At 40.1% G+C, this 13,537-nt stretch overlaps 1 protein-coding gene across 1 annotated transcript in view; it reads left to right on the top strand.

The window, feature by feature from the left end:
• LOC122805450 (angio associated migratory cell protein) overlaps positions 1–13,537 on the top strand; it is a 925,733-nt gene that overhangs the window by 511,331 nt on the left and 400,865 nt on the right. The window lies entirely within an intron of this gene.

The raw sequence follows: 13,537 nt of genomic DNA, 5'->3' as shown, positions 1-13,537 counted from the left end.
AGTAGTCAGTAACGAGGATTTGCGGTCAAGCATCACTTGTCAAAAATGAACTCTACATCCAAGACCAAAGAAAAGTGGCATTCGATATTAGGGCTGTGACTTCCTTGAGTGTACACATTGGATGATGCAGTCACTTCAATGCTTTGTTCAAATCTCTTGGGTCAGTTCATATTCTGATTTCGTCTGAGCCTTTTTTGTGAGCTGCTACCATGGACGACACCCATTCAGTTAGTTCTGTAACTGGACAAATTACACCTTGCTGCGCCATTTTATCTAACTAAGCTTTGATTCTGTCTTGCATGGCTATCTGGACTTTTCTTGCTGGTCTGACCACTAGACTGACCTCTGGGACTAACTTCATACAATACACAACTGGAAGTTTGCCCAACTTGTCATCGAAAACAGCATACTCTGAGGAAAATAGCTTTGGTAAAACTGGAACTAGGATATGTGCTTATCTGATGAGCTTCTTTTAGTAAAAGAAAGCAGATTAATTCTCAGACAGTTTTGGAGACCCAGTAATGACTGCACAGGTCCTCGAAGTGCACAGAATAACAAATTGTAACACTTCTTGGCCAAATAACATGAAAGTACTACTAAGCCTTCAGTTTGAATTTCTTCACCTCCGTAAGCAACATTTTTTGCACAACTGGCCACATTGAGTTATTAAAGAAGAAAGTCAATACGGCAGACTTTTCAAAACGGCTCCAATACCAATATAAAAGAGAAAAGAAAAGCAGGAGTGTGGAAAATTCAAAGCACGACCTCAGTTGTAAAACAAAATGAACGCTTTATTGAATATTGCGTTTTCGTCCAATAGACTTCATGAGATAAAATGCATACTTAAAATCAAAGCTTTATACCAAAATTCATATTGTTGTTGACCAATCGTATTTCACTTCTAATTAAAAAGTCCCACTTCAATTTAACATTTCCCAATGTTTGTGTAATACGTTTGTATTCATTTCATGTGTAATAATAAATTATTAATTTAATTTAAAAACAAACAATTGTTTAAAAAGAACTTTACTTGATTTATATAAATTAATTCATTCAAAAATAATGTATTTGTTTGCATTCCAAAGGATTTGTTCATAGGTAGACTTACTTCATTAACTAACAATGAACACTGCCATCTACTGACCATATTTATTATTGTTCACAAAGTTATATTTTAGCAGCTTTTAACTTTAAAAATGGTAAAATAGATATGTTTTCATTTAACCCTGGGGGTCTATTGGCTTCCAAAACCAATTGCCACCACAACTCCTTAAAGCCTATGTTTTCTTCCCAAGGACCCCCTCTTATGTCGATTTTTATTTGGTCCAACACAAAAAAACTATATTTATATTTCCTGCAGACAAGTGAGTGCTTATAAAGTGCATTGGTTTCTTTACATTTACCAATTTCATAAATGTGTTCATATATCCTCTTCTTCAAGGTGCGCTCTGTCTTCCCCACATAGTAAGAAGTGCATCCCTTACAAGTGGCTAAGTAGACTAGTCCCTTAGACTCACAGTTAAAATATCCTTTACTGTGTAACCAAATGTTTCTACTTTCCAAATAAATTTTATCTTGGTTGGATATGTACTCACATTGTCTGCATCTTCCACATTTATATGTGCCTATTTTTGTAAGATTTCCCCTTTTACCTTTGTGTCCTAGATTCCCTTTTTCTAGTAAGTTTTTTATGTTGTATGAATTTTTGAACACTACCTTCGGGTTAGAATCGAGTAGTCCTTCCAAGTCTGTAAAGGCTTTGAACTTTTCCCACTCGTTTTGAAATAATTCTTTTACCTTACTGTTGAGTGCATTATACTCTAGTATAAGTGATTGTTGGTAATTATCTTTCTTTTCTGAATTGTTTTTATAGGGATTTTGTATTTCTTCCTTAAGCCCCAATATGGGTTTGAACCTCCCATTTCTAGCTTTGGACACCTCAGTCCTGTATTCCCTGATGAATTCCTTGGGATATCCTCTTTCAAGGAACATTCGTTCCAGTTTATCACATTCCATTTTGAATTCATAGTCAGTGCTGGTCATTCTGGAACCCCTGACGAACTGTCCCTTCACCAGGTTTCTTTTACAGTGTCTGGGGTGTCCACTTTGAAAGTGAAGAAAAGAATTGACATAAGTGTCTTTTCTATACACTTTTGATTCTATGGTGTTCAAATTTTTAGTAATTTCTATGTCTAAGTAAGCAATATTAGTGTTGGATGTGGTGTGTGTGAATTTTAAAAAATCCGTTGTCTCTCCTATGTATAATAAGAATTCTTCAAGCTTAGTATGGTCCCCTTTCCACAGAATAATAATGTCGTCAAGAAATCTTCTATACAACATACAGTATTGGAAATATTCCGATGTAAAAACAAACTCTTCCTCCCAGTTAGCGAGGACCAAATTAGCAAATGTAGGGGCACAAGTGCTACTCATTGGATTGTTGGTAAAATCCCTTGATGGACTAAAAAGTTGTTCCTTAGAATAATGTCCATTAAACCAATACATGCTATTTTATCATCATGTGTCATTTTGTCGTCCTTAAATACTTCATCTTCAAATCTTTCCATACCCTTTCCATATGGTATCGATCCAAATAAATCCACCACGTCAATTGTCACAAACAGTGTATCCTTATACGGTAACTCTGGGTCTAATTGTCTTAATAGATCCCACGAGTCCCTCAGTATGGTCTTTTTGTTGATCCATATGTGTTGTAACACTTCTTGGCCAAATAACATGAAAGTACTTTTGGATCCTTCAGCTGACACAATTGAGTTATTAGCTCTCACTTTAGCAAAAGTATCTACTGACATATTGCACTTTGAACCAGTGTCTACTTTGAGCTTGGTGGATTTACCATTGATCTGGAAAGTACAAAACACTTCATTTCTTATTAATAAATTCACTGCATCAACCTTTTCACCAACTACTGATGCACCATCTACATAGAAAGTAGACTGCTGCAATTTTACTTGATCAGTTTGTTTTTTTTTGAGTGACCTTTCTTTATAACTGTGTGAGGTTTACTTGATTTGCAAAACTTTTGAAAATTATTCCATTTTTTTATACTTGTAGCATTGCTGACTAAATGCTAAGCATTTCTCTTTCAGACTCAAGATTGGCAGCACAATTGCAGCAGTTAACAATAAGGTTGAAAGTGGGTTTTGCTTATTCATGCTTGTACTGCACTGAACCTGATGTTCATCGTGTTTCACTGTTGGTCTTTACAATTGGGTTATCCTGCTGGCAGGCTACCCGCAGTCAACCTGAATTCCAAAGTCTACGTCCGGCATCTGTTGCTGTTGCCTCTTCCCTGACGTCAGTGCACCAGGGTTACAAAAGGTGCAGCCGACACCATTTTCTTCAGTCTTTCTTGCCGCGCAGTGCCCGAAGCAAAAGCAGTTCGCAAGTGCCGGTCGGCCGACTCCTGAGATTTTCAAATTCGAATTTCAGATCTGAAGTCTTCATTAAAGCTAAGTACTCCGTTGGGGAAATTTTTTTCTTGCTCCAGACCTATGTCAGAAAAAGTTAATTATTGTATTTCTTGTGGGAAGCAAATACCTTATAAGGATTTTCATTCTAACTGTATTCCTTGCCTAGGCAATGACTACGACGTTGCTAGTTGTCGGTTTTGTGCTAGATTTAACCAACGCACTATTAAGCGTCGGTACGATTTTGCATTTCATTATTTTGGCAGAAGATTTAATTATATAATGCCATTGGAGCAACCGACTACCGGAATTTATAAAATAACGCAAAGAAAAGGAAAAGGACAGGCATCCAAGGTCCAAAACCGGCAAGGCTTCAGCTAGGCCAGTCGCCGGTTCTCAGTGAGGTGCTTTCGCAGCCCCTGATGCCCGCTACCTCAGAGCCACAGGCCGCTTCTGACTCCCACGTGGAGCCGACTAGGCCGATGGAAACTCAAGGTATTGGACCCTCGGAAACTATTCCCTCAGATTGGTCCGGAGCCGCTGTGCAGGCATCGGCTTCTGAGGGTGTTTTCAGACCTGCACAGTTGTATGTGAAAACAACTTTAGCTTCAAAGACAAAGACTAAAGCACCTGTAAAGACAAAGAAACAAGTACAACATTCCCCCTGACAGGCCTCCATGCCTAAAAAACAGATGCTTAAAATGTCCGAAGACCTAATTACTTTGATCAGGGGTTCCCATCCCTCTCCTGATAAGAGGCCTAGGCAAGAGACAGAATATGAATCTTCAGATCAGGTTTCCATTTCCTCTGATTCTTCTTCTGAACAGGAATACTCTCTTCCTCCCTATGAGGATTCCGATGCTTAAGAATCTATCCCTTCAGCCTCTCCTGAGGATTACTCTTTTGGGGAGACCCTACATACTATGAGGGAACACTTCCACTGGGAGAGCCAAGAGTACTCAGAATCTAAGAAAATACTCGGAGATTTTCTTTTACTTACCTCAGCACAGGCCCCTTGCTATTCCTCCTGTGTTAGACATTGTAGATGTATTTACATAGTCCAGTCTGTCACCTGACTCTTTACCACCAGCTCCTGTTAAGCCAGACAGATATTACAGAGTTCCTGACTCGCATAAATTTCTTTATAAAAACCATGCTGCTGACCCAGAAACTATCTCTCAGGGTCCCAAAGGGATCAAGGCTTCCACTGCAAAAAACCCTATCCCCTCTGATAGGGATTCAAGGGCCCTGGACAGATGGGGGAAAAAGATTTACACTTCTGCTACCTTGGCTGTAAGGGCTTTAATTGTCAGTTTCATATGCTTAAATATCAGCAATATCTTATGTCACTTCTTCAACAGAAAATGTTTACAAATTCTGATTGTGCAGAAAATAAAGAAATGCAGGATTTATTGCATGCAGCTATACAAGTGGGAAAGCATACTTTGCAATGTGGATTTGATTCTCTGGAGGCCTCCTGCAGGGCCGCTGTTATGGGTTCTGTCATTAGGAGGCATGCTTGGTTAAAGGAACAAAATCTGCCTGATCATGTTAAAGCAAAATTATTAATGCTCCATTACAGCATGATACCTTGTTTGGTGTTAAAGCAGAAGAGGTTTTGAAGAAAATGGAGGACAAAGCTAAACCTATGAAAACAGTCAAAGATTTCTTACAGGTACAGCCTCCCAGATTTAGCACGAACTGGCCTGCAAATAATTGGTCCTTTCCAGTGTCAGACAGGCCACAAAGGGGCAGATATAGATGCCCCAGAGGCAGATCCCAGCCCCGAGGCTCATACAGGTCTAAACAATGGGGTGCTTCTACCTCCAAAAGCGGAGAAGATAAATCACAACCATACAGGAAACAGTCTCAATGACTTTCCCTTGCCAGCACCAAGCACTCTGGCGGCTCCTTTAGGGGGAAAACAAGCATTTTCTTTTCAAAATTGGCACATGATCACCCAGGACAAATGGGTCTTGAATATAGTAACACAAGGCTACAGGTTCCATTTTCACACCCTGCCAAGGGCAAACGGCATGCCAGACCTACTACACAATCAATGGGCAGAGGCACAAAAACAAGTTTTATCCCTCATGGATATGAGGGCCATCCAGCGAGTACCACAGTAAGAACAAGGACAAGGATTTTACTCAAGACTGTTCTTGGTGCCCAGAAAGGACAAAGCCTGGAGACCAATACTGGACGTGTCTATTCTAAACACATTTCTGGATATTCCGAAATTCAAGATGTTGACTCTGCAGCAGCTTCTGCCCATGCTGGGCAAGAAAGCTTGGCTTGTGACTTTAGACCTAAAAGAGGCATACCTGCATGTCCCAATCAGACAATCATGCAGAAGATACCTCATATTTATAGCTGGCTCAATGCACTACCAATTCTCTGCACTTCCCTTTGGCTTATCTACTGTGCCCAGGGTCTTCACAAAATGCCTGGCTCCAGTAATTGCATTTTGCAGACAAAGAGGAATACAAATATATCCTTACTTGGGCGACTGCCTTATTCAAGCAGAGAACAGGGACATTCTACTACAGCACCTGGTGTTTGTAAAACGATTACTAACATGCCTAGGGTACACAGTAAACGAAAATAAATCAAAACCAGTACCCTCTCTAGAGATACTATTCCTGGGTGCAAGCTTAAATACAACTGCCCAGATGGCTTATTTCACGCCAGACAAACAAAGACAACTGACTACTTATTTCAAAATGTTGGCAACAAAGACCCAGTTATCTGCAAGAAAAATTCTGCAGGCATTGGGCTTCATGGAATCCTGCATTCTGCTAATTCCATATGCAAGACTGCATATGAGGAAACTACAATGGTATCTAAAAAGTGTTTGGACACATCATTGCCACAGCCTGGGAACAATAAATTACCCTCATTCCCTGCTTGCGACAGGAGTTTCGATGGTGGGCAAAGGCATGTCACCACAACAAGGGACAGTCTTTTACTTTACCCACAGCCAGGCAGACATTAACAACAGATGCATCAGATTATGCCTGGGAGGCCCATATGGCAGGAAGATGTATTCAGGGCACATGGTCCACAAGCCAAATGCATCTACTTATCAATCAAAAAGAGATGCTAGCTGTTCAGAATGCCCGGACAGCCTTCAAGGATCTACTTCATCCAGGACAACTATTGATAAAGACGGACAATACTACGGTCATGTGGTACATAAACAAGCAGGGAGGCACACATTCCTACCCCCTCTGCAGACTAGCCATGACCTTGTGGGACACAGCATTGACTTACCAAGTACACTTGCAAGCACAATTCCTGCCAGGAAAGATAAATACTCTGGCAGACGAACTAAGCAGAAACCTAATGGATCCCCACGAGTGGAAATTGGATCCTCAAGTCTTCAGCATGATAATAAGGAACTGGGGATGCCCTGACATAGACCTGTTTGCCTTCCCTCACAACTGCCAACTACAGAGATTCTACACAAGGAAATATCACAAGCAAGCATCGAAAGTGGATGCTCTATGTTTCAGCTGGAAAAACTTAACGCTATATGCCTTTCCTCCACTGCCTCTCCTCCCCAAGGTACTCCTAAAGGTCCGACAAGAGAAGCCAAAAATGATACTGATTGCCCCAGACTGGCCCCGCCAGCACTGGTATCCAATCCTAAAAAACTTGTCTCAATGCCCAGCCTGGACATTACCTCAAATTCCTCACTTATTGACCCAACAAAACGGTCAGATCTTGCACAGCCAAATCAGGACCTTAAGTTTGGCAGATTGGTGGATAATGTAACCATTCAAAACACACCTCTCTCTAAAGCGGTGATGGATGTTATTTTGGAGGCCTAGCACCAGAAAAATGGAAGAGATTTTGTGCTTGGAACCAGGCACAAGGAATTGACATGATTGTACCAAATATTCCTCAGATTTTGCAATACTTAACTGAGATGCTGGACAAAGGCCTATCCGTTTCATCAATTAAGATTCATGCCTCTGCCATTTCAGCTCATTACAATACAGAACCACCAATTTTTTCTCATCCATTGCTAAGGCAGTACCTCAGAGGGGCCAAAAATATAAGACCTCCAAGGAGAGCACCAATACCTGCATGGGACCTCAATTATGTCTTGGAAAAACTCACACTGCCTCCTTTTGAGCCAGCATCTGCAGCTGTTGTAACATTTTTATCCTGGAAAACATCTCTGTTCCTAGCAATAACCTCTGCAAGATGAGTCTCAGAGTTACAGGCTCTCATGGCTGTGGAGCCTTTTATCATTTTCCATCCTGACAGGGTTTCTCTGAGGACAAACCCAACATTTATGCCTAAGGTAGTGTCCAGTGTGGCCCTGAACCAAAGAATTAATTTGCCTACCTTTTATCCAAACCCACAGAATAAGGGTGAGAGACTTCTGCATTCTTTGGACATTCACAGGCAGCTACGCTTCTACTTGGACAGAAATAAAGCTTTCAGAAAGACTGAACAACTCCTAGTGGCATATGCCGCAGGATCACAAGGAAGGGCTATCTCGAAGTATACTATTTCAAAGTGGATAGGCCACTGCATTCGTTTCTGCTATCACAGCATGGCAAATCAGTGCCTAAGGGCATTAGGCCGCATTCAACCAGAGCAGCAGCCACTTCAGTAGCCTTCCTCAGAGGAGTACCAACCAAAGACATCTTAACTTGGAGTTTAGTACATACTTTTTACAAAGCACCATCACTTACCTCTCTACTCTAAATCCAGGGCAGGCTTTGCCACTGCAGTTCTACAGGGCCTCATAGCCTCTCCTAATTCTATTTGGCCCCAGCCTCCCAACCTTAGCTTTGGGATTCAACCCAATTGTAATGACCAACAGTGAAACACGAAGAACATAGTACAGTTGTGTACCTACCATAAATGTAAATGTTAGAGTGTATTCACTGTTGCAGTCCAGGTTACCCACCCACCATCCCCCATACCTTTGCTGGAACTTATCTGCTCTTCTCTATTCTATACAACCTATGTGGTGTATTTGCTTGTAGATGAAGATATATTTTTTGGTGCATGTATGTTTTATTGGCATATTTTTAGCCTACCCTTTTAGGGGCACCTGACATCTGGGGCAAGAAAAACTGAAGAAAATGGCGTTGGCTGCATCTTTTATACTCCTGGTGCACTGACGTCAGTGAAGAGGCGACAGCAACCGACGCCGGACCTAGACTTTGGAATTCAGGCCGACTGTGGGTAGCCTGCCAGAAGGATAACCCAATTGTAATGACTGCAGCAGTGAATACACTCTAACATCTACATTTATGGTAGGTACACAACTGTACTTTCCGTTCTTAGAACTTGCTAGACAACTACATGGTTTCTTTGGTGAACCAGCAGGGGCTGTGGCTGCCATGTACTTAGGCCTGCTTCTGTTTGCAATGTGTTGCATGCTGTCTACATTTGCTGTGGAGCTTGTTGAAACCATAATCTTGTCACTTGCAAGCATACTTGTGTGCCTTTCTGTAACTTCATTGATTTGACAAATCTCTATAGCTTTGTTGAGTGTTAAATCACTGTCACAAAGCAAAGTCTTTCTCACAGCAGCACTATTAATACCACACACAAGCTTGTCCTTTATCAACTCATCTTTTAAGTCACGAAACCAACACGTGTTGGCTTTGTTTCTTAGGTCAGTTATATAAGCTGCAAATGTTTCTGATCTCTTGTGCAAAACAAGCACCTCTCTAATTTAGTATTTGTCTGGGGGTTACACATCTCCCTGAATTTGCACTTCAAACACTCTGGGTCTTCCCTTGATTCAGCCTGTACAACAATATGATGTTTATTACCTTCTCGTTCATATACTGCTGGTGCATACACAAATTAACACTCTCTTTCTGTGGCCTCTGATCCAGCTAGGTTTAGCAAAATGAATGCCCTAGTGCATGCATCTTTGTCTGAATAAGCTGCTTGTGTAAAAATGTCGAAATGTCGTACTCTGCTCAAATGTTCTCTTATTCTCTGCAATATTCTGATCAATTACAAGTCGTGAGGGTTTTCGAAATCTACCTGCCATATTAACACATAGCAGTGAAGGGTTTTGCAAATATGCACGAACATAACACACATATACTTATGCCAGAAACTTATGCCAGTACTTGTAAATAAGCCTCTGAATAACTGAATTTTGCGAAATAAGTCTCTCAGGCACTGTAATACTCTTGAAATCATTGTACTGTAAGAAATTACCTCTTGTCAGTGTATGAAACATTTTAAATAACTACACTGTGTGAATGAACTGGGCAGGAGAAGCTCAGAATAAGAAACATTTCGAAGTAATTGCACTTTGCAAATAAACAATACACAGCATACTGAAATTCCCCAAAATGGCGGTACTTCATTAAGTAACTCTTTATAGTGCATGCCACACACTGAATGGCAGCATTTTGCAGATGAACACACCCAGCACAAGAAACATTTTGAAATGGCTGTACTTTGTATATATAAAACATTATGTGTATGCTTATATTTATAGTTATATTCATATGCATTTTTAGTACATTTAATATGCTTTTATGGAATCATTTACCATCATTATTAGCATTTATTATTATTTAACATTTATATATTAACATTTATGTATTAATATTTATGTATCATTTTTTACTTGATTCAATGGAGGAATTGTCGCTATAATTAATTAAACAATTAATCAATTAGTGCAATAATTAGAACACTGCAATGTATTTAATGGGTGTTCTTAGTGTGTCTTATTGTCTGATGAAGGTGGGGAGATTCGTCTCTACCGAAAGCGCTTACAGTAATAAAGTCTTGGTGTCAATGTTCGGAGTCTGCTGGCTGAGTTCGTTATTACCACATTCTGGTTTCTACGTTGGTTTTCTTTATTTTGCACACACACATTTATGCCAAACACAGTACTTTGCCCAAAAAACATACAGTTGCCTTGCTTTATTTACACTTATTGTGCCCTTTTTGCCCTTATTATATTCGTTTTGCTCGTTTAATCTCTTTTCATGCCCGTTGTTTTTTCCTGCGCCTGTTTTATCTAAACATGCCTGTTTTGCTCTAAATATATTCGTTTTGCAAAGCTGTGATAATTTGTGACCCTTTATGTACTTTTCTAACAATCGTTTTATCAGATAACTTAATCTTAAACTTTTTGCGTTATCAATAAACCTTTTGTGCCTTTTTGCTTGTTTAATAATGCATTTTGTGTCCTTGCAGTGCTCCGTTTCATCTTTTTTATAAAATAAACTGTTTGTACAATTTTTCAGTACCTTTGGTGCTTTTCCTGGCTCATTTTCGTGCTCATTTCTCTTAGTTTACCTTCACTGTTATCTCTGCACCTCGTGGCTCTAAGTATCAGTTTCTGGCATCCTTTTGACTCCATGTCACTCATTTGGTCAGGACACAATAGGCGACACTTCATGGGTTCTGTTCATGCAACTTTATTATGTACAGATACATCAGGCTTGAGACTTAATACTTTAACTTAGATAAACTTATAAGCAAACTAGCTATTACATTCATACATGTTCACTCTCTGGCTGCACTCTCAAAATAGCACTGAGTATAGCACATGCTCGCTATTTATATAAGCACGTTCAGTCCTTGATATGCTTCTTAAAGACACAGCACACACACATTGTTCTACACGTCCCAACAATGATTGGCACTTCTCTAAATTGTCCATAGAGGTATGTGTGCAGTGTGCATGCTTGTGTGTATTTGCTGCAATGGAGTGACTTCCTCTTCATGATTCTTTGCAGTATACCTGTTGAAATGGCTTTGGCCCCACAGGACAGTGGTTAAGCACTTACTGCTGACACACCTCAAGTCTCTTCTCACCCAACCCACTTCTCCTTCAGCAGTTAGCAGTTTAGTTTATACCTCTTAACCCTACCAAATCTTTAGTCTCAGATTGTTCTCTGCCTCTCTGTCCCTGTCTCCCATTTCAGCCTATGGGCTTGTCAGTGCTTTGTCTGCCAAGTATCTTCCTGACTCTTAACACCCTACATCTTAAATTCCTTTAAAAGGTTTCCACCTATGTCTTGAATTCACTAACCTTCATTCTTGGCCTTACCATAAAAACTGGAGTTACTCCAGATGACTAGAAGACTGATACAGTTACCCCATCCGTAAAAATCCTTTGTCCTTCACAGCCTGTGCAGTTTAAACCTATTGTCACTCATATTCCAAAATTTGCAATGTACCACAAGTGCTTTTTTTTGGGGGGGGGGGGGCAGGTATGGACTGACAGCATGGATAATTGAAACTATGAGATGTTAATGAGTTGCTTCCAGTAATCCAAGGTTTAAGTTTGTCAGCTTTCATTTGCCTGTCACTTAATTCATCATGCAGTGCTGTGGGCAGTTGGAAATTGGGCTAGGGTCCATGGAATCGCATGCTCAGTAGTTAGCTATGAATCCAAGCCTTTTCCTGCCTTTTCCTGATGTGCACCTCTGCCTGCAAACCCCTGGTCTCTAGATAAATTAGCTCAAGGTCACACAAACTCAAAAAAAAAAAAAAAAGTGAAAAGGTACAAGACTTTGCACCTTTTCCAGCTATACAACCAAAATCCAAAGTGTAGCATGTAACAAATCCAATTTGAGCATATCAAAAATGTTGACAACAGAAGTATATAATTTTTTGGATGTGATGTTTTATGACGTAACAACATGACAGATGATCAATAGTAGTACTAGTTTGTTTACTTAGACTCCCCCACCCCACCCTCATCTGTAAATCTGCTGTTAACAATTGTTACATTACCTGGTCGTTTCTTCCCAGGCTCCACTGCCTTATGAATACCTGTCTTTTTTGTGTCCACCACTGTAAGGTCCTTTTCTAAATCTGCACCATTAGTATAGATTTGTATTCTACCTAATGTCTGAAATTTACCCAAGTACAAAGGTTCCCAAATTGTCCCATCTCTCACCTTATCACTTCCTACTACACTCATTGTGTTTGCTTTTTCACTTACCTTGCATACATTTCATACATTATGTCAGTCATTCAGTCTGCAAACACTTGATGCCATTTGTTATCCTAAGTATTAACTTGTCACACTTTTCTACATCTGGGTGTCTTTGCTTGGGGCATTTTCGTTATGACTACCGTTCTTGAGTTTGTTTAGTGTTCTTTCTTTGTAATTGTCTTGCGTTAGTACAGTTGTTACTATTGTTTAGACATTTTATAATTTCATACATTTGTTAAGCCTGTACTTGATATTAATAATAATGGTGTCTGTTGGACTGAATTTGAAAATGTAAAGGGTACAGCTGGCCATTCTGGTAAACACATGTAAATACTTCTGAAAGACATGAGCATAACTAGATGTGTGGGGTAGGAGAAGCTGACCTGGGTAGATGCAGCATGTAATTGTTAAGGGTATTAACACATCAAAGCATGCTCTGCAGTGCAGCTATACTGTTGGGCATGTGCAAGAGTGCAGGTGTGTGTAAAGGATAGAAGTACAAATGGGTATGCTCAGGAGTGCACAAGGAAAAGGCTGGGTTAAGCAGGTACGGGATCAACTGAAGTATATGAGCATGCAAGAGTGTGCTCAGGAATGAAGGACCAAAAGTAGAGCTGGACATGCACAAAAGTGCAGCAGGAAGTTGGGTTAAGCCAGTGTAGCATCTGCTGAAAGGCATTAGTACATTAGGTCATCCACAGAAATGCAGCAGTATGTCTGAAATACAAAAAGCACGGCTGGGTATGCTCAGGAGTACAGACTAGAGGCTGAACTACAGATTTGCTGTTGTACTTCTGAAAGACATGAGTATGACAGGGCAAGCATATGACTGGAATAGAGTGTTATCTTACGCTGGGACTGGGACACCATTGGGACAAAAGAAAGATTAAAATACTGTGAAGCACTCCATTGAGCAGTGAATGAAAATGTACAACTTTGGGTAACTGGTCAGTATTTTGATACAAGTCCAGGCATTCGCTGTTAGAGTAGGAACCAGATTAGAATTTTGAATAACAGAGATTTGAACAATTAGAATGATAAAAGATGGTCTTTTATTGTTGCTCGTTGTCAATCATGAGATGAAAACAGTTTATAATCTACATAGTGGTACCAACTGGCATTACTCATGGGAGAAGGTGGTGTGTAATTTACT

Source organism: Protopterus annectens, chromosome 6.part1 (assembly GCF_019279795.1).
Source record: "Protopterus annectens isolate FY-2018-M chromosome 6.part1, PAN1.0, whole genome shotgun sequence".
In the NCBI taxonomy this organism is placed as follows: Eukaryota; Metazoa; Chordata; order Ceratodontiformes; family Protopteridae; genus Protopterus; species Protopterus annectens.
The sequence above is the reverse complement of the archived record's forward strand: the minus strand, read 5'-3'. Positions and strand labels throughout refer to the sequence as shown.